The sequence below is a fragment of the Salmo trutta genome, chromosome 2, assembly GCF_901001165.1.
Source record: "Salmo trutta chromosome 2, fSalTru1.1, whole genome shotgun sequence".
NCBI classification, from domain to species: domain Eukaryota; kingdom Metazoa; phylum Chordata; class Actinopteri; order Salmoniformes; family Salmonidae; genus Salmo; species Salmo trutta.
The window spans coordinates 39,690,637-39,712,803 of NC_042958.1; the positions used below are offsets into that span (position 1 = coordinate 39,690,637).

A 22,167-nucleotide genomic window follows, 5' to 3' on the forward strand; every position below is an offset into this window, starting at 1 on the left:
GCAACAGACACTGTCCAACTGCTGTATAACATGTTAAGACTGGCAATGTATTATGTGTATTGGACACTGTCCATAAGCAATACATTACAATGGGCATTTACCATCACGAATTGGACATTCTGTTATATTTTGCTGAAATGCCCAGTTGTCTAACTCGTTGAACTCGGGACGGCCTAGTAGTGATAGTGGTTCCTCTCATTCACTCGTTGGTGTTGATTTCAGCCTGTCCATTTAGTGATGGTAAATCCCTCATTAAATATATTGGAAATGTACAAATGTACACTGTCCGTTTTCAATGTATTCAAATGGGCATTTACCATCATGAATTGTACTCTAAAAACAGGTATTCACAAACTGGGGTACGCCAAATAAACATGTGAATCACAAAAATATAATTTAATTCACATTTTCTAACAATCCATTTATATTTTCCAACGGGGCTATACATTTGGGTGAGGTTTTTCCGTTTCACTGTTTCTCTATCGTGGGAATTCCACTAACGGTCCGTATGTAGCTAAACGTAGCTGCCGCTCATGTTGGCATCTGTACTGATGGATCAAAAGCCATGAGAGGGAGACATTGTGGAGTCATAACACGCGTGCAAGCAGTTGCTCCCGACGCCACTTGGGTTCACTGCATCATCCACCGAGAGGCTCTTGCTGCCATGGGAATGCCTGACAGCTTGAAAGACATTTTGGACACTAAAATTGTTAACTTTGGTTAAAGCAAAGCCCCTGAACTCTCGTGTATTTTCTGAACTATGCAATGATATGGGCAGCGACCATGTAACGCTTTTACAACATACAGAAGTGTTCTGGTTATCAAGGGGCAAAGAATTGACACGTTTTTTTTAAATTGAGAGACGAGTTTATAGTTTTCTTTACTGATTTTCACTTGTCCAACCGGTTACATGATGACGAGTTTCTCACACGACTGGCCTATCTGGGTGATGTTTTTTCTCGCCTGAATGATCTGAATCTAGGATTACAGGGACTCTCCACAACTATATTCAATGTGCGGGACAAAATTGAGGCTATGATTAAGAAGTTGGCGCTCTTCTCTGTCTGTATTAACAAGGAAAACACACAGGTATTTCCATCATTGTATGTTTTTTTGTGCGCAAATGAACTCAAGCTTACGGACAATGTCAAATGGGATATAGCGAAGCACCTGAGTGTGTTGGGTGCGCAATTACGCAGGTACTTTCCAGAAATGGATGACACAAACAACTGGATTCGTTATCCTTTTCATGCCCTGCCTCCAGTCCACGTACCGATATCACCCAAATCCAGACAGCTGATGTTCTGAAAGAGCTGCGAAATCTGGATCCATACAAATCAGCTGGGCAAGACAATCTGGACCCTCTCTTTCTAAAATTATCTGCCGAAATTGTTGCAACCCCTATTATTAGCCTTTTCAACCCCTCTTTCGTATCGTCTGAGATCCCCAAAGATTGGAAAGCTGCCGCGGTCATCCCCCTCTTCAAAGGGGGAGACACTCTAGACCCAAACTGCTACAGAACTATATCTATTCTACCCTGCCTTTCTAAGGTCTTCGAAAGCAAAGTTAACAAACAGATCACCAGCCATTTTGAATTCCACCGTACCTTCTCCACTATGCAATCTGGTTTTAGAGCTGGTCATGGGTGCACCTCAGCCATACTCAAGGTCCTAAATGATATCATAACCGACATCAATAAAAGACAATAATGTGCAGCCGTCTTCATCGACCTGGCCAAGGCGTTCGACTGTCAATCACCGCATTCTTATTGGCAGGCTCAATAGCCTTGGCTTCTCAAATGACTGCCTTGCCTGGTTCACCAACTACTTCTTAGATAGAGCTCAGTGTGTCAAATCGGAGGGCCTGTTGTCCGGACCTCTGGCAGTCTCTATGGGGGTGCCACAGGGTTCAATTCTTGGGCCGACTCTCTTCTCTGTATATATGAATGATGTCGCTCTTGCTGCTGGTGATTCTCTGATCCACCTCTACGCAGACAACACCATTCTGTATACATCTGGCCCTTCTTTGGACACTGTGTTAACAAACCTCCAAACGAGCTTCAATGCCATACAACACTCATTCTGTGGCCTCCAACTTCTTTTAAATGCAAGTAAAACTAAATGCATGCTCTTCAACCGATTGCGGCCCACATCTGGCGCCCGACTAACATCACTACTCTGAACGGTTCTGACTTAGAATATGTGGACAATTACAAATACCTAAGTGTCTGGTTATAGTGTAAACTCTCCTTCCAGACTCACATTTTTTTTAACCTTTATTTAACCAGGCAAGTCAGTTAATGGGTACCTGGGACAGTAGTGTCCCACCTGGCCAACATCCAGTGAAATTGCAGAGCGCGAAATTCAAAAATACTCAATTCAAATATTTAACATTCTTGAAAATATATGTGTTATACATCCAAATAAAGCTTAACTTCTTGTTAATCCAGCCGCCAGATTTCAAAAAGGCTTTACAGCGAAAGCAAACCATGCGATTATCTGAGGACAGCGCCCTGCATACAAAAGCATGAGAATCATATTTCAACCAGGCAGGTGCGACACAAAAGTCATAAATAGCGATATAAAAAATGCCTTACCTTTGATGATCTTCGTATGGTTGCACTCATAAGACTCCCAGTTACACAATAAATGTTTGTTTTGTTCGATAAAGTCCCTCTTTATATCTTGTATTACATTAAGAATCTCCAATCCAAAATTAAATCTAGAATCGGCTTCCTATTTCACAACAAAGCCTCCTTCACTCGTGCTGCCAAACATACCCTCGTAAAACGGACTATCCTACCGATCCTTGACTTCAGCGATGTCATTTACAAAATAGCCTCCAACATTCTACTCAGCAAACTGGATGTAGTCTATCACAGTGCCATCCATTTTGTCACCAAAGCCCCATATACTACCCACCACTGTGACCTGTATGCTCTCGTTGGCTGGCCCTCACTACATATTCATCGCCAAACCCACTGGCTCCAGGTCATCTATACGTCTTTGCTAGGTAACGCCCCACCTTATCTCAGCTCACTTGTCAGCATAGCAACACCCACCCGTAGCACGCGCTCCAGCAGGTATATTTCACTAGTCACCCCCAAAGCCACACTTCCTTTGGCTGCCTTTCCTTCCAGTTCTCTGCTGCCAATGACTGGAACAAATCTGAAGCTGGAGTCTTATATCTCCCTCTCTAACTTTAAGCATCAGCTGTCAGAGCAGCTTACCAATCACTGTACTTGTACACAGCCAATCTGTAAATAGCACATTAGAACTTGTTCTCAACTGGCCTACCTGGTTAAATAAAGGTGAAATAAAAAAAATAAAAAAATAAAAAACAAGAGAGCCTCATCGAAATTGCAACAAGCAGTTCTGTGAACATTTTATTTAATGAGAAGCCAATGCCAGATTTCTGGATTGGGCTGCACTCAGAGTATCCTGCCTTGGCAAATTGCGCTGTTGTAATGCCTGTCGTTAGAATTAGACCAAGGTGCAGCGGAGGATGTGTATTCATTATTAAAGAGTTTAATGAACATAAACACTCTATACAAAACACGAAAAGAAACGACAGCAAACAGTCCTGTCTGGTCCCAAAATGAACACCACAGAAAACAATCCCCCACAAAACCCAAAGGAAAAACATGCTCCTTATGTGTGACTCCCAATCAACAACAACGAACTTCAGCTGTGCCTGATTGGGAGCCACACACGGCCCAAAACAAAGAAATACAAAAAACCTAGAAAAAGAACATAGAACGCCCACCCAATGTAACACCCTGGCCTAACCAAAATAAAGAACAAAAAACCCCTCTCTATGGCCAGGGCATTACAGCTGTTAAGACACTGATGCCCTTTACAACCATGTACCTATGTGAAAGCGGATTCTCGGCCCCTACTAGCATGAAAACTAAATACAGGCACAGACTGTGTGTGGAAAATGATTTAAGACTGAGACTCTCTCCGATACAACCCAACATTGCAGAGTTATGTGCATCCTTTCAAGCATACCCTTCTCATTAACCTGTGGTGAGTTATTCACCATTTTCGATGAACAAATAAGGTTTTATATGTAAGATGGTTAAATAAAGAGCAAAATTATTGATTATTATTATATTATTATTTGTGCATTACCAGAGAATCTAAAAGCTTTTTTGTAATAACATAGTATATGGGATTGATATTAAGAAATCTGTCTTAACTCATTTGATTAATATCATGGTGTTTCTATTCAGCGAAAAACGAAACCCTAGGATGGAATGGAAAATATGGCGGTGTAGAACGTTGGCATCAACTGAAAACATTCATCCGTAACTCTGCCAAACCGACAAGCAAAGATGAACTGGTCAAGGCCATCAAGATGTTTTGACTAGAGAAATTGACAATACAACAATGCACCAAATACATTAATCGTCTCAGCAAGGTTTTACCTGTGTTCGTGGAGCTGGGTGGAAGTGCAACTAAAATGTAGTTTATATAAACATCCACATTTGAATGTCTTTTTTCTCGTTATTTTATTAACAAAAGCATAAAGTTGTTGATGAATAAATACTGTACTGCTGTTTTGAGTTAGAAATGTAACACTTTAGAGTTCTTAAGCATCGAATACATTGCAAGTTGAGTGATTTTCACAACAGCAGCCGGGTTATAAAATGACTGCTGTCCTGCTAGGAAACATCTGCATGATGGGCTACACCTGCTGCAGTTCTGAAGACACAACATCTCGTTTACTGTAACCACAATGATACACATAATTTGTATCTACCTTTCCAATTACTTTTAGAGTTTAGGATTTACAAATGTGTGCTTTTCATTATTAGTTACATTGTTTTAGTTCGAACGTGCAGACTTTTTTTCTTTAAATTATTGTTTTATGTAGGACGCTACATTTTTGACCAGTTGCAATTGTAAGTAGGCCTAATAAAGAAAAATAGGCTGTTAAGCCTCATGGCCTACCTCAGCCAGTTAAGTTATTTTAGTTAGGTCTAGGCTCGGAAGAAATAGACTCCAGCTAATAAGCCCTCTTGTGTTGTTTGTAAAGTCAAATTAAAATGAAGATTATTGTTGAAATGATTTTCTCGACTGGTGTAGGTTTTCTCCATCTGTTGGTGTGCAACACTTGCATAACAAGTTAGCTATATGTTCAGCACCAACCACTGTTCACCTCCTCCTACCTCCTACTGTTCACCTCCTACCTCCCACTGTTCACCTCCTCCAAACTCCTACTGTTCACCTCCTCCTACCTTCTACTGTTCACCTCCTCCTACCTCCTACTGTTCACCTCCTCCTTCCTCCCACTGTTCACCTCCTCCTACCTCCCACTGTTCACATGCTCCTACCTCCTACTGTTCACCTCCTCCTGAGATGCTGGGAGTAGATTTGTTGGGACCCGTCCCAAGAAGCTAAAAGGATAACAATTACCTGCTTAATGTTCAAACACTTCCCGCTGCAGGCTGCCAAGACTCCCAAGATAGTCAACATACTCAGGCAGGAGATTTTTTTAATTTAACCAGGTAGGCCAGTTGAGAACAAGTTCTCATTTACAACTGCGACCTGGCCAAGATAAAGCAAAGCAGTGCGACAGAAAAAACAACACATGGAATAAACAAGCGTACAGTCAATAATACAGTAGAGAAAGTCAATATACAGTGTGTGCAAATGGCATGAGGAGGTATGGCAATAAATAGGCTATAGTAGCAAGTAATTACAATTTAGCAGATTAACACTGGAGTGCTAGATGAACAGGTGATGATGAGCAGATGATGATGTGCAAGTAGAAATACTGGTGTGCAAAAGAGCAGCAAAGTAAATAAAAACAATATGGGGATGAGTTAGGTAGATTGCTCGGGCTATTTACAGATGGGCTATGTACAGCTACAGCAATCGGTTAGCTGCTCAGATAGCTGCTGGAGCGCGTGCTATGGGTGGGTGTTGTTATCGTGACCAGTGAGCTGAGATAAGGCGGAGCTTTACCTATCAAAGACTTATAGATGTCCTGGAGCCAGTGGGTCTGGTAACGAATATGTAGCGAGGGCCAGCCGACTGGAGCATACAGGTCGCAGTGGTGGGTGGTATAAGGCGCTTTGGTAAGGAAACGGATGGCACTGTGATAGACTGCATCCAATTTAGTAGAGTATTGGAAGCTATTTTGTAGATGACATTGCCGAAGTCGAGGATCGGTAGGATAGTCAGTTTTACTAGGATAAGTTTGGCGGCATGAGTGAAGGAGGCTTTGTTGCGAAGTAGAAAGCCGATTCTAGATTTGATTTTGGATTGGAGATATTTGATATGAGTCTGGAAGGAGAGTTTACAGTCTAGCCAGACACCTAGGTATTTGTAGTTGTCCACGTATTCTAGGTCAGAACCGTCCAGAGTAGTGATGCTAGTCAGGCAGGCGGGTGTGGGCAGTGAACGGTTGAAAAGCATGCATTTGGTTTTGCTAGCGTTTAAGAGCAGTTGGAGGCCACGGAAGGAGTGTTGTATGGCATTGAAGCTCGTTTGGAGGTTTGTTAACAGAGTGTCCAAAGAAGGGCCAGATATATACAGAATGGTGTCATTTGCATAGAGGTGGATCAGGGAATCACCCACAGGAAGAGTGAAATCGTTGATATATACAGAGATAAGAGTCGGCCTGAGAATTGAACCCTGTGGTACCACCATAGAGACTGCCAGAGGTCCGGACAACAGGCCCTCCGATTTTACACACTGAATTCTATCTGCGAAGTAGTTGGTGAACCAGGGGAGGCAGTCATTAGAGAAACCAAGGCTATTGAGTCTGCCAATTAGAATACGGTGATTGACAGAGTCGAAAGCCTTGGCCAGGTCGATGAAGATGGCTGCACAGTACTGTCTTTTATCAATGGCGGTTATGATATCGTTTAGTACCTTGAGCGTGGCTGAGGTGCACCCGTGACCAGCTCGGAAACCGGATTGCATAGCGGAGAAGGTACGGTGGGATTCGAAGTGGTCAGTGATCTGTTTATTAACTTGGCTTTCAAAGACCTTAGAAAGACAGTGCAGGATTGATATGGGTCTGTATCAGTTTGGATCTAGAGTGTCACCCCCTTTGAAGAGGGGGATGACTGCGGTAGCTTTCCAATCTTTAGGGATCTCGGACGAAACGAAAGGGAGGTTGAACAGACTGGTAATAGGGGTTGCAACAATGGCGGCAGATAATTTTAGAAAGAGAGGGTCCAGATTGTCTAGCCCAGCTGATTTGTTCGGGTCCAGGTTTTGCAGATCTTTCAGAACATCTGCAATCTGGATATGGGTGAAGGAGAACCTGGGGAGGCTCGGGCAAGTAGCTGCGGGGGGTTCGGAGCTGTTGTCTGGGGTTGGGGTAGCCAGGAGGAAAGCATGGCCAGCCGTAGAGAAATGATTCTTGAAATTTCCGATTATATTGGATTTATCGGTGGTAACAGTGTTTCCTAGCCTCAGTGCAGTGGGCAGCTGGGAGGAGGTGCTCTTATTCTCCATGGACTTTAGTGTCCCAAAACATTTTGGAGTTAGAGCTGCAGGATGCAAATTTCTGTTTGAAAAAAGCTAGCCTTTGCTATCCTGACTGACTGTGTGTATTGGTTCCTGACTTCCCTGAACAGTTGCATATCGTGGGGACTATTCGATGCTATTGCAGTCCGCCACAGGATGTTTTTGTGCTGGTCAAGGGCAGTCAGGTTTGGAGTTAACCAAGGGCAATATCTGTTCTTAGTTCTACATTTTTTGAAATGGCATGCTTAATTAAGATGGTGAGGAAATTACTTTTAAAGAATGGCTAGGCATCCTCAACTGACAGGATGAGGTCAATATCCTTCGAGGATACCCGGGCCAGGTCGATTAGAAAGGCCTGCTCGCAGAAGTGTTTTAGGGAGCGTTTGACAGTGATGAGAGTCGTTTGACCGCGGACCCATAGCGGATGCAGGCAATGAGGCAGTGATTGCTGAGATCCTGGTTGAAGACAGCAGAGGTGTATTTGGAGGGCATGTTGGTCAGGATAATATCTATGAGGGTGTCCATGTTTATAGATTTAGGGTTGTACCTGGTAGTTTCCTTGATCATTTGTGTGAGATTGAGGGGATCTAGCTTAGATTGTAGGATTGTAGGACTTCTCTGTAGCTCAGTTGGTAGAGCATGGTGTTTGCAAAGCATGGTGTTTGCAACGCCAGGGTTGTGGGTTCGATTCCCACGGGGGGCCAGCACAGAAAAAAAAGAAAGAAATGAAATATATGCATTCACTACTGTAAGTCGCTCTGGATAAGAGCATCTGCTAAATTACTAAAATGTAAAAAATGTAAATGTGTTAACCTGTTATGGCTAGGGGGCAGTATTTTCACGGCTGGATAAAAAACGTACCCGATTTAATCTGATTATTAGTCCTGCCCAGAAACTGGAATATGCATATAATTATTAGCTTTGGAGAGAAAACACTCCAAAGTTTCTGAAACTGTTTGAATGGTGTCTGTGAGTATAACAGAACTCCTATGGCAGGCAAAAACCTGAGATGCTTCTGTTCAGGAAGTACCCTGTCTGAACATTTCTTGCCCTTCTTTATTATCTCTATCGTTTACAAAGGATCTCTGCTCTTACGTGACACTTCACACGTCTCCAATGAGGTCTCATAGCCCGGGAAAAACAGGAATGACGTAATTCAAAGCCCTGGCTGAAACAAAGGAGAGCAAAAGCTAAGTGGTCACTCAATGGACTAAGCCTTTGGCGCGTGACACGCCCCGCCCCCGGCTTTCGGTTTTTTCCTCAGTTTACAGACAGGCAGATTCCCGGTCGGAATATTATCGCTTCTCTACGAGATAAATTGCATAAATATTGGTTTTAAACAGCGGTTGACATGCTTCGAAGTACGGTAATGGAATATTTAGAAATTTTTTGTCATATTTTGCGTCATGCTCGTGGCCGAGATTTAGCGTTGGGATAGTGTCTAGAACGCACGAACAAAACGTCGCTGTTTGGATATAACGATGGATTATTTGGGACCAAACCTACATTTGTTATTGAAGTAGAAGTCCTGGCAGTGTATTCTGATGAAGAACAAGCAAGGTAAGAACATTTTTCTTATAGGAAATGTGATTTTGGTGAAGGCTAAACTTGCAGGGTGTCTAAATAGCTAGCCCTGTAACGCCGGGCTATGTACTTACATTATTGCAAAATGTGCTTCATCCGAAAAGCTATTTTAAAATCGGACATATCGAGTGCATAGAGGAGTTCTGTATCTATAATTCTTAAAATAATTGTTATGCTTTTTGTGAACGTTTATCGTGAGTAATTTAGTAAAATCACCGGAAGTGTTCGGTGGGAATGCTAGTTCTGAACGTCACATGCTAATGTAAAAAGCTGTTTTTTGATATAAATATGAACTTGATTGAACAGACATGCATGTATTGTATAACACAATGTCCTAGGAGTGTCATCTGATGAAGATCATCAAAGGTTAGTGCTGCATTTAGATATGGTTTGGGTTTATGTGACATGATATGCTAGCTTGAAAAATGGCTGTGTGATTATTTCTGGCTGGGTACTCTGCTGACATAATCTAATGTTTTGCTTTCGCTGTAAAGCCTTTTTGGAATCGGACAGTTTGGTTAGATAAAGGAGAGCCTTGTCTTTAAATAGCTATAAAATAGTCATATGTTTGAAAAGTGTAAGTTTTCGGATTTAGAGGAGTTTGAATTTCGCGCCCCGCCCATCATTGGATATTGGAGCAATCGTTCCGCTAGCGGAACGTGTAGATGTAAGAGGTTTTAAGCATATCCCAGTTTAGGTCACCTAACAGAACAAACTCTGAAGATAGATGGGGGGTAATCAATTCACATATGGTGTCCAGGGCACAGCTGGGAGCTGAGGGGGGTCTATAACAGGCGGCAACAGTGAGAGACTTATTTCTGGAGAGATTCATTTTTAAAATTAGAAGCTCGAACTGTTTGGGCATAGACCTGGAAAGTATGACAGAACTTTGCAAGCTATCTCTGGAGTAGATTGCAACTCCTCCCCCTTTGGCATTTCTATCTCATAATTTTTGGTGGCCTTCCTAAGCCAGGATTCAGACACGGCAAGGACATCAGGGTTGGCAGATTGTGCTAAATCAGTGAGTAAAACAAACTTAGGGAGGAGGCTTCTGATGTTAACATGCATGAAACCAAGGCTTTTTCGATTATAGAAGTCAACAAATGAGAGTGCCTGGGGACACGCAGAGCCTGAATTGGCCACCACATCACCCGAGGAACAGAGGAGGAGTAGGATGAGGGTACGGCTCAAGGCTATCAAAACTGGTTGTTTAGTGCGTTGGGGACAGAGAATAAAAGGAGCAGATTTCTGGTTGTGGTAGAATAGATTCAGGGCATAATGTGCAGACTGGGGTATGGTGGGGTGCAGGTACAGTGGAAGTAAGCCCAGGCACTGCGTGATGATAAGAGAGGTTGCATCTCTGGACACTCTGGTTATACTGGGTGAGGTCACCGCATGTGTGGGAGGTGGGACAATGGAGGTATCTAAGGCATGTACAGTGGGACTAGGGGCTCCGCAGTAAACTCAAACAATGATAATTATCCTAAACAACAGTATACAAGGCATATTGACATTTGAGAGAGGCATAAAGCAATCACAGGTGTTGATTGGGAGAGCTAGCTAAGTCAACAATGGGTAAGACAACAACAGCTAATCAGCTAAGTCAACAACAACAGGTAACTACACACAGGGCCTGAGTTCTGGGCTAGGGCCGACAGATAAACAAAGGTAAACAAAGTGGAGTACCGTGATAAATGAACAGTTCAGCAGGCATCAGCTATGTAGCCAAGTGATCATAGGGTCCAGTGTACAGCAATAGATGAAACAGGGAAGCCGCTAGGAAGTCGTTACTATGCTAGAATACGGGAGACACGGCGTTTAAAGTTAGCAGTCCGGGGTAGTTGTGGGAATTTCGTTTGCTAGCCAGGAGATGTGCCTGGCTCAGGGCTAGCTTCGGGGCTGGGTCACTCAGTTGCAGCTAGCTAGCTGTGATGATCAATGTCCAGAGTTTACGGCAGGAATCTGGCGCTGTAGTGGAGAAAAACAGTCCGAGGCTGGCAGGTTTTATCCAGGCTAAAAAAACAGCTGGTGCCTGAGCAGAGGGTAAAGGCCGCTAGCAGTGGCTAACAATGACTAAATGGCTAGTAACTTAGCTAATTAGCTGGCTACCTTCTGAAGAAAGTTTTGGCTATAGGGTCTAAAAAATAGCGGATCCGTGTCACATTGAGTGAGGCGGGTTACCGGAAGGTATATTTCATTTAAAAATAGAAAAAGTGATTGCATGTCCCGGGGGCTGTTCGATGCTAATGCAGAACACCACAGGATGTTTTTGTGTTGGTTAAGGGCAGTCAGGTCTGGAGAGAACCAAGGGCTATATCTGTTCCTGGTTCAAAATTTCTTGAATGGGGCATGCTTATTTAAGATGGTGAGAAAGGCATTTAAAAAAAATAACCAGGCATCCTCTACTGACGGGATGAGGTCAATGTCCTTCCAGGATACCCGGGCCAGGTCGATTAGAAAGGCCTGCTTGCTGAAGTGTTTCAGGGAGCGTTTGACAGTGATAAGTGGAGGTCGTTTGACCGCTGACCCATTACGGATGCAGGCAATGAGGCGGTGATTGCTGAGATCTTGGTTGAAAACAGCAGAGGTGTATTTAGAGGGCAAGTTGGTTAGGATGATATCTATGAGGGTGCCCGTGTTTACGGCTTTGGGGTGGTACCTGGTAGGTTCATTGATAATTTGTGTGAGATTGAGGGCATCAAGCTTAGATTGTAGGATGGCTGGGGTGTTATGCATGTCCCAGTTTAGGTCACCTAGCAGCACAAGCTCTGAAGATAGATGGGGGGCAATCAGTTCACATATGGTGTCCAGAGCACAGCTGTGGGCAGAGGGTGGACTATAGCAGGCAGCAACGGTGAGAGACTTGTTTTTAGAGTGGTGGATTTTTAAAAGTAGAAGTTGAAATTGTTTGCCCAGTTAAATAAAGGTTAAATAAAATAAATAATAAGTGATATCCATATCGCCACTGATGCTTGGACTGTAGCCTACTAAAGCCTATTCCTGCTCTTTTCCCACGATCCATCAAATCAAATCAAACTTTATTTGTCACATGCGCCGAAAACAACAGGTGTAGACCTTACTGTGAAATGCTTACTTACAAGCCCTTAACCAACAGTTCAGTTCAAGAAAGAGTTGAGAAAGTATTTACCAAATAAACTAAAGTAAAAAATTTGAAGAATAACACAATAAAAGAACAATAACGAGGCTTTATACAGGGGGTACCGGTACCGAGTCAATGTGGAGGCTATATACAGGGGGTACCGGTACAGAGTTAATGTGGAGGCTATATACAGGGGGTACCGGTACAGAGTTAATGTGGAGGCTATATACAGGGGGTACCGGTACCGAGTCAATGTGGAGGCTATATACAGGGTGTTACGGTACAGAGTCAATGTGGAGGCTATATACAGGGGGTACCGGTACAGAGTCTATGTGGAGACTATATACAGGGGCTACCGGTACAGAGTCAATGTGGAGACTATATACAGGGGGTACCGGTACTGAGTCAATATGGAGGCTATATACAGGGGGTACCGGTACAGAGTCAATGTGGAGACTATATACAGGGGGTACCGGTACAGAGTCAATGTGGAGGCTATATACAGGGGGTACCGGTACCGAGTCAGTGTGCGGGGGTACAGGTTAGTCAAGTTAATTTGTACATGTAGGTAGGGGTGAAGTGACTATGCATAGACAATAAACAGCGAGTAGCAGCAGTGTACAAAACAAATGAAGGGGGGGGTCAATGTAAATAGTCTGGGTGGCCATTTGATTCAATGTTCAGCAGTCTTATGGCTTGGGGGTAGTAGCTGTTAAGGAGCCTTTTGGTCGTAGACTTGGCGCTCCGGTACTGCTTGCCGTTCGGTAGCAGAGAGAGAACAGTCTATGACTTGGGTGACTGGATTCTTTGACAATTTTTTGGGCCTTCCTCTGACACCGCCTGGTATATAGGTCTTCTGACACCAGAGGAAGGCCCTCTGACACCACCTAGTATATACAGTACCAGTCAAATGTTTGGACACACCTACTCATTCAAGAGTTTTTCCTTATTTTACTTTGTAGAATAAAAAAAATGAAGACATCAAACCTATGAAATAACACATATGGAATCATGTAGTTTCCCAAAAAGTTTTTTAGATTTTTCAAAGTAACCACCCTTTGCCTTGATGACAATTTTGCATTAACAAACTTAAACTTCCGCCTTTTTTTCAATCTTGATTTAAATATCATTGAGAAAACAGAAAGGTGTCAAAGATTTTTGGGCAAACACCCTTTCAGAATTTAAAATGAATCCTAGAAGTAATCATCTATTTCTTCAAAAGTATCTGTAATCTGATTACACATTTTTTGCTAGTAACGTAACAGATTACAGTTACAGTTTTTTGTAATAGGTTACTCACCAGAAAAATAGTTACTTTCCACAAAGCTAATTAGTAAGTAATTAAAGTAAGTTAGTAAGTTAGTTAGTAATAGCTAGTTAAAACTATAGTTATCCCAGGTTTGATATGTGTACATTTAATCAAAACAAGTTCAATTTTAAATGAACAAATTCAACATTAGACTCCTAAACTAACCTAGTAGTTTAGACGCAGAGAGTTCTGCAGATTATTCAAAAAAAAAGGGGGGGGGGCATTTAAACAGAAGGCGGATTTACCCAGTTCAGTTGAGACTAGAGGGACCTCAACCATCCCTGCTAACGTGTTTGGTGCCTTTTATTTTTTTTACTTTAAAAGCGAACTGAGATATGTTGGAAGCTTGTGCAGCTTATCTTTGTAAACAAGAAGGGAGGAAGGAAGTGATCTATGGGACTTTACTGAGGTTCATTCGACGTTCTGATACAAGATGCAGTGATGAGTATTAAATCTGTCACCTGTGATAAAGCGAAAGGCGCTATGGTACACTGAATCCAAATGTTTTTTCAGTAGTGGATGCTGCACTCTGATAAATGGAGTAGTTCAGAGCAGGAAAATCTATGACTGTATGTTTTTATATGTCAATCCAAAAGCCCAGATATTTATAACCCAATAGATGAGAGAACCATCCAATGAATACATGTGTAATCCATTTGAAACATTTGTAAGAAAATTAGAAAAACAACATATTTCGTTTTATCCTGCATTAAGTGCTAGTTTTAAACCAACCAGGGCTTTCTGCAAGGCAACAACATCACAGCTCTAAATCAGCCTGGTCAGCTGTACGGGTAATAGCATAACAGTGTCGTCTGTATACAGGTGAATGTTACAGGTTTTCACAGACCAATATTTTTTGTATAATTTTAACAGTAAATAGAACAGGTTCCAATATTGACCCTTGAGGGACGCCTTTCATTCTAGCGAAAGCACACATTGAGTCCTGTCTGTTATATAGTTCTTAAACCACTTTTAAGACGCCTGGTCCAGGCCCATTTTGGACCACCTTTACATTTTTAGGGAATGGTCACAGTGTCAAAGGCCTTGAAAATGGTTTATAAATAAGGCAGCACAATGATTTCTATGATCTAAGCAATTTAACACATCATTTAAAAGCATAGCTGCTGAAACTGTGCTATGTCCAGGTTTAAAACCAGACTGGTGTACGTTAACCTCTACAGGATGGGTGTCCCTAAACCGGGACGGTTGTTGCTAACGTGCGATAATGTGACTAGAATGACGTTGTATAAAACATGAATACAACAGCCAACTTTCTGGGACATAGACATGCCTTTTATGGGCAGAAAGCTTCAATTATTGTTAATCTAACTGCACTATCCAATTAACAGTAGCTATTACAGTGAAACAAGACCATGCTATTGTTTGAGGAAAGTGCAAAACAAGAAAAACTTTTATCATGGCAACTGGTTTGATACATTCACCTCGGAAGGTAAATAATGTACTTACATTCAGTAATCTTGCTCTGATTTGTCTTCCTGAGGGTCCCAGAGATAAAATGTAGCATAGTTTTCTTTGATGAAATCCATTTTTATGTTCAAATTTAGGAACTGGGGTCTACAGTTTGACCCCACTGCTGTCTCTAGTTCCACACCCACCTCGCCCGGCCATCAAGATGTGTGAAAGTTAATGTAAAACCTAATGATCCATCATGTATGACATTCCTGGGAGTGTGTACACTTAAATGTTTTATTACCATAGCATTTTTGGATGTTCTCCATATTTATGTACTTTAAAATTTATCAATTAACCAATTCGGTACATTTGGGCAAACTCCTGGCAGACTTGATATGAAAATATTGTGCAATAATGTAATTCTTCACTGAAACTTTGCACACACGCTGCTGCCATCTGGTGGCCGAAATCTAAATTACGCCTAGAATTCTATCTGAAATTATGGCCTTTCTCTTTTTTTTCTTTTTTTTGTATTATCTTTCACCAGATCTAATGTGTTATATTCTCCTACATTCATTTAAAATTTCCACAAACTTCAAAGTGTTTCCTTTCAAATGGTATCAAGAATATTCATATCCTTGCTTCAGGTCCTGAGCTACAGGCAGTTAGATTTGGGTATGTCATTTTAGGCGAAAATCTTAAAAAGAGTATGATCCTTAATTAAGAATGGAATTTGAATTTCTTGGCTGAGAGTTAGCCAGGGATTCTGATATTTTGTCAAGGCAAAAGTCTATGACAGCTTCGAAATTTGACCGTATTTATCTAGGTCAGAAGGATCTCTACTTTTGTGAAGGGGGGGGGGACATGTGCCGTCTTCCAGATCTTGGGGATAGCACTAGAAACAATTGTCATGTAAAAAATATGGGTCAATGATACTTAATACATCATGATAACAAAATGGTGGTATATTGTCTGCAATATAAAGGAGTTAGAGGAATTTTCAGAAACTATTTTTTTAAATAGATGACCGGTGTTCATCATTAATGCTGTGTCTCAGAAGCGTCTGTCCATGACTGACGCAACCAGAAAAAGTGTTAAAGACAGAGATAATGATCTGTCCCTTATGTTGGAATTATTTATTATTATTATTATTATTATCCTTATTATGGAATTAGGCACTTTACTATGTTTACTATGTAGGCTACAGTAAACATCTCATTGTCCTGTTTTTTATCAGACTGCACAGTAGCCTAATAAACATTAGCATTTTAAATCAGTTATATTTTCAATTGAATTCAATACTATATTTGTACCACTGTAAATGCTGTGTTTTTATATTTAGAATATAGTTCTCGGTTTACAGTAGTGAGGGACAGTTAGAGGCATTTTGAAAACATGTTTTCAAACACTTGTTTTTCCCAAGTGTAGCAGGTTGTGAACTCTGCAAACAACGTTTCCACTCCGATAATGAGAATGGTGAATGACTGTAATTAATACGTTCATTCAATACATTGTAATACAAAAGAAGCCATCGCCCATAATGGGCTATTAGAAGGACAATAGACTCTTGCAGAGTTTATGGACTTTAAATATATTAATGGATGTAATTAATTACTATGGGAATAAATATCACTGAATTACAGAAATATTGGAATAAGGTAGGCTAATGAAGGCAACAAATTGTTGCTTACTGAAACACCCAATGTCATCCAATTGTTATAATAGGATTTGAAGCAATAGCCTACCCGGGTGTGGTCAACTATTTCAGCACTGTTACACGCTGCTCTGAGACAAGCATGGGGACTGGTCTTGATAAATAAATCATATTTTCACTGAATCTCCATTTGGTATTGGTTAGACTACAATTAGAGTGTGAAAATGTTAGGATTATTTTGCTCTTCACTCAGTCACTTAGTAGCCTAGGTCTGCTCCCGACCGGTCATGTTGTATAGCACCATATAACGGAAACCCTGAGGCTTACTGTACATAGGCTACTATAAAATGCTTTTTTTCTTGGAATATGAAACAGGATCATGAAACAGGATCCGTCAGGAAGAATCTCTCATAAAACCGGATCAGTCAATCAGGAAGTATCTCGCATAGAACAGAATCAATCAGGAAGTATCTCTCATAAAACTGGATCAGTTAGTCAGGAAGTATCTCTCATTAAACGAGATCAGTCAGGAAGTATCTCTCATAAAACAGGATCAATCAGGAAGTATCTCGCATAAAACTGGATCAGTTAGTCAGGAAGTCAGGAAGTATCTCTCATAAAACAGGATCAGTTAGTCAGGAAGTATCTCTCAAAACAGGATCAGTCAGGAAGTATCTCTCATAAAACAGGATCAATCAGGAAGTATCTCGCATAAAACCAGATCAGTTAGTCAGGAAGTATCTCTCATAAAACAGGATCAGTCAGGAAGTATCTCTCATAAAACTGGATCAGTTAGTCAGGAAGTATCGCTCATAAAACAGGATCAGTCAGGAAGTATCTCTCATAAAACAGGATCAGTCAGGAAGTATCTCTCATAAAACCAGATCAGGAAGTCAGGAAGTATCTGTCATAAAACCGGATCAGTTAGTCAGGAAGTATCTCTCATAAAACAGGATCAGTCAATCAGGAAGTATCTGTCATAAAACCGGATCAGTTAGTCAGGAAGTATCTCTCATAAAACAGGGTCAGTCAGGAAGTATCTCTCATAAAACAGGATCAGTCAATCAGGAAGTCAGGAAGTATCTCACATAAAAGAGGATCAGTCAGTCAGGAAGTCAGGAAGTATCTCTCATAAAACAGGATCAGTCAATCAGGAAGTATCTGTCATAAAACCGGATCAGTTAGTCAGGAAGTCAGGAAGTAGCTCTCATAAAAGAGGATCAGTCAGTCAGGAAGTCAGGAATTATCTCTCATAAAACAGGATCAGTCAATCAGGAAGTATCTGTCATAAAACCGGATCAGTTAGTCAGGAAGTATCTCACATAAAAGAGGATCAGTCAGTCAGGAAGTATCTCACATAAAACAGGATCAGTCAGTCAGGAAGTATCTCTCATAAAACAGGATCAGTCAGCCAGGAAGTACAATTTGAGCATTAGAGATAGTCACAAATTTTAAGAAAAAAATTCATATTTGAAACAAAAGTCTACCCTCATTGCCCCCTCAGGTTATGTCAGCATCTGTTCACATAATAGACCACATTTAACCACTTTGCCTCGGCTGGCCATCTATTTCAAAAAATAGTTTCTGAAAATTCCTCTAACGTACACCAGTCTGGTTTTAAACCTGGACATAGCACAGTTTCAGCAGCTATGCTTTTAAATTATGTGTTAAATTGCTTAGATCATAAAAATCATTGTGCTGCCTTATTTATAAACAATTTTCAAGGCCTTTGACACTCGTGGTATCTCTCTTCGGTTACACATCCTTGGAATAGCAGAACAGCATAATGGTCCGGATGGCCCTTGCTTTGCCTGGTGAGCAGATCGTCAAGTTCTGGTGTCAGAAGAGGAATGGAAATGTCAGGGTGAACCGACAACCTGACGAACCCGCCCGTTTGTTGCCTCTGCCTGTTGGAGGTTGAGTTCCAGAGCTCACAGGTGTGCCTGGCATGGATTGTGACTCCATCTCATTCCTCGCCCTCTTCAACGCGTCATTCTCAGCCTTCCGCCAATGCCGCGTGGCTCTGGACCAATGCATCAGCTGTCGCCCGTATCTTTGCCCTCAGAGAATGTTTATCTTTCTGCTGGTCTGCCTTCAATGATGTAGTTGAAATAAACATCTGTATTTTGTATTTTGTATCATTATTTTAACAAAAGCATAAAGACGTTGACAAAAACTGTATATGTGTGTTACATGTTCTTCTGACAAAGTATATAAAAAGCATATATTTATTTCGGTATGCGAGACGGAGGAAGATCATTCTTTTCTTCATACTCATCATTCAGTTAATTCAAATTCAATTATAATACATTTAGTCAATCCTATAGCAAAGTTGAAAAACAGACGGATTAGTGAAATTTCTTTATCCAACATTTTGCGTTTGCTGAAGGTTTGGTGATCACAGAATCAATAAGATATTTAGTAAACACTCAAATAGGCGACAGAAGCAGGAACAGCAGGCTGAGTTATATTATAATGTAGGGTTGAAGACACATTATTTGATATTGAGTTAGAAATTAGATACTGTAACGGCGTCTTATAGAGGGGACCAAAAAGCAGCGTGTTGAGTACTCATGATTCATTTATGATTCATTTATGATCTCCAATCAGAGGCAACGAGGACCAGCTGCCTCCAATTGGAGATCAACCCGAAAAAACAACAACATAGAAATAGAAAACCTAGAACTAAACCTAGAAATAGAAAAACACAAAACACCCCGTCACGCCCTGACCTACTCTACTATAGAAAATGACATCTTACTAGGGTCAGGACGTGACAGCACCCCCCCCTCCCCCCAAAGGTGCAGACTCCGAATGCAACAACCCCCAAAAAAAACACAAAACAAAAAGGGAGGGTAGGGAGGGTGATAATTGTCTATGGTGGCTCAAATCAGTCCACCTAACCTTAACCTCCAGCATAGGAGGCGGCTCCGGTTCTGGGCGTACTCCCCGCTCCACCCGTTGATCCCTCCGCTCTAGTACCACCGGACCGTGGATCGTCGTCGGAGGAACCGGACTGTAGATCATTGCTGGAGGTTCTGGGCTGCGGGCCGCCGCTGGAGGCTCCGGACTGGAGGCCGCTGCTGGAGGTTCTGGGCTGCGGGCCGCCGCTGAAGAGTCTGGGCTGGGGAGCGTTGCTGGAGGCTCCGGGCTATGGAGCGTCGCTAGAGGTCTGATGCGTGGGACTGACATAGGTGGCGCCAGACTGGTAACACGCACCTCAGGTCGAGTGCGGGGAGGAAGTACAGAACATACTGGGCTGTGGAAGCACACTGGAGGGAGAGTGCGAGGAGCAGGCACAGGACGTACTGGGCTGTGGAGGCGCACCGGAGGTCTGATGCGTGGGACCGGTACAGGTGGCACCAGGCTGATGACACGCACCTCAGGTCGAGTGCGGGGAGGAGGCACAGGACGTACTGGGCTGTGGAAGCGTACTGGAGGGAGAGTGCGAGGAGCAGGCACAGGACGTACTGGGCTGTGGAGGCGCACCGGAGGTCTGATGCGTGGTACCGGTACAGGTGGCACCGGGCTGATGACACGCACCTCAGGTCGAGTGCGGCGAGGAGGCACTGGACGAGGCACTGGACGTACTGGGCTGTGGAAGTGCACTGGAGGGAGAGTGCGAGGAGCAGGCACAGGACATACTGGGCTTTGGAGGCGCACTGGAAAGAGAGTGCAAGGAGCAGGCAAGGTACATACTGGGATTTGGAAGTTCACTGGAGAGAGATTGCGAGATGCTGGCACAGGACATACCGGGCTGTTGAGACTTACTGGAGACCTGGTGTGTATCGCCGGTATCACTTGTTCCGGAACTTCCACACACTTCTCAGGATGAGTACGGGGAGCTGACTCATGTGGCACCAAACTGACAACACGTTCCTTTGGGAAAAACTCATGCGTCCTCCACCAACTCAAAAACTCTCCCATTTCTACCTTCTCCAAATTTTCCCTCTTCTCCCGGATTGGCTCTGGTTTGCTCCTCGGATCCGCCGACTGCTCCATGTGCCCCCCAAAAAATGTTCTTTGTGTTTCTGTAGCCTCTCGTGCCTCCCTGGCAGGCTTCTATATCTGTCTATTACTTGGCCCCAAGTCCAGTTTACCCTCTCTAGTCTCTCCTCCAGAGACCAGGTATCCATCTCCTCACGAGCACGCTGCTTGATCCAGTTGCGGTGGGCAGTTCTGTAACGGGCGTCGTATAGAGAGGACCAAAACGCATCGTGTTGAGGGGGTCATGATGAATTTATTAACTCAAAACATGAATAACAAAATAACAAAAGGAAATGAGCATCTTACAGTTCTGTCAGGTACAAAGACTAAACAGAATGCAACTTACCACAAAACCCAGGAAGAAAAACCCCTACTTAAATATGATCTCCAATCAGAGGCAATGAGGACCAGCTGCCTCCAATTGGAGATCAACCCAAAAAACAACAACATAGAAATAGAAAACATAGAACTAAACATAGAAATAGAAAAACACAAAACACCCCCTGTCATGCCCTGACCTACTCTACTATAGAAAATGACATCTTACTAGGGTCAGGATGTGACAAATACATTGCAAGTTTGCCATTTTTTGGCCGTTAGGCTACACTTTACAATAGGACTCAACTCTGACTGACCACAGCATCTATCAGTAGTCTAAACTGTGGCACAAATTGGGGTATTTTTCACACCTAACTGAGTTATTAGACTACCCTATTAGACTTTCGTTTTGTAAAATAATGAATGCTTCAGTCAGTCTCCTATTGCACTAGAGTTCTGCATCAGTCAAAACAAATCAGCTACCAGCTATTGTGAAATAACACTTGTGGATCTTGTTGATTTCCTCTATCGCTTCAAGAGGCCTACTGACCACCTGGTAGTTGTGTGGTTCAAAGGATAAAGCATCACCTTCAAATGGATGTGTGGTTTCAGAGAGCAGCTGTGAGCCTGCAACCAGGCACGGTGGATTACACATTTTTCCTACACAGATATTTGAAGAAATCCAGTGATGGATGGACTGTTTTTGAAGTTATTCTTATTTTAGTATATTTAGTATATAAAACAATTAGGCTAAATACATTGATATTACTTTGTTGGGTAACGGATCGGCTCTCTGAACTCATTAAGTGGCGGCTTCCATCTTCATTATAATCATTCATTCAGAAGGTTAAACCCAAATGGTGCAGTTTGAGGCCATGTGGCGGAAAGTGATGCGGGTGCCGGAGATGGGTGTGTGAGCAGGTGGGTCTGGCAGGTGTGATGTTTTGTATTGTCTAAAAAGATAAAATTAACTCTTACAAAAAAATTTAAATAAAGAGATCTGATTATTCATTATGAATAGGATTTATTTGATTCATTTTGTTTATATTTTCATTAAACACACACAACATGAGCAGATTAACCTGGTCTAAACATTTCTTTATTAAAGACTATCAGAACAAATGTTGGTACATATTTACTTTGATTCAATGCCACGAATGAGTGAGTCACTCAGCTTTACGCTGATAATCAAATCAAATCAAATTGATTTATATAGCCTTTCTTACATCAGCTGATATCTCAAAGTGCTGTACAGAAACCCAGCCTAAAACCCCAAACAGCAAGCAATGCAGGTGTAGAAGCACAGTGGCTAGGA

General features: G+C 42.2%; 1 protein-coding gene across 1 annotated transcript in view; it reads left to right on the forward strand.

Moving 5' to 3' along the window:
• LOC115163089 (signal-induced proliferation-associated 1-like protein 2) overlaps nt 1-22,167 on the forward strand; it is a gene marked incomplete in the record, with an annotated part of 359,029 nt that overhangs the window by 304,959 nt on the left and 31,903 nt on the right.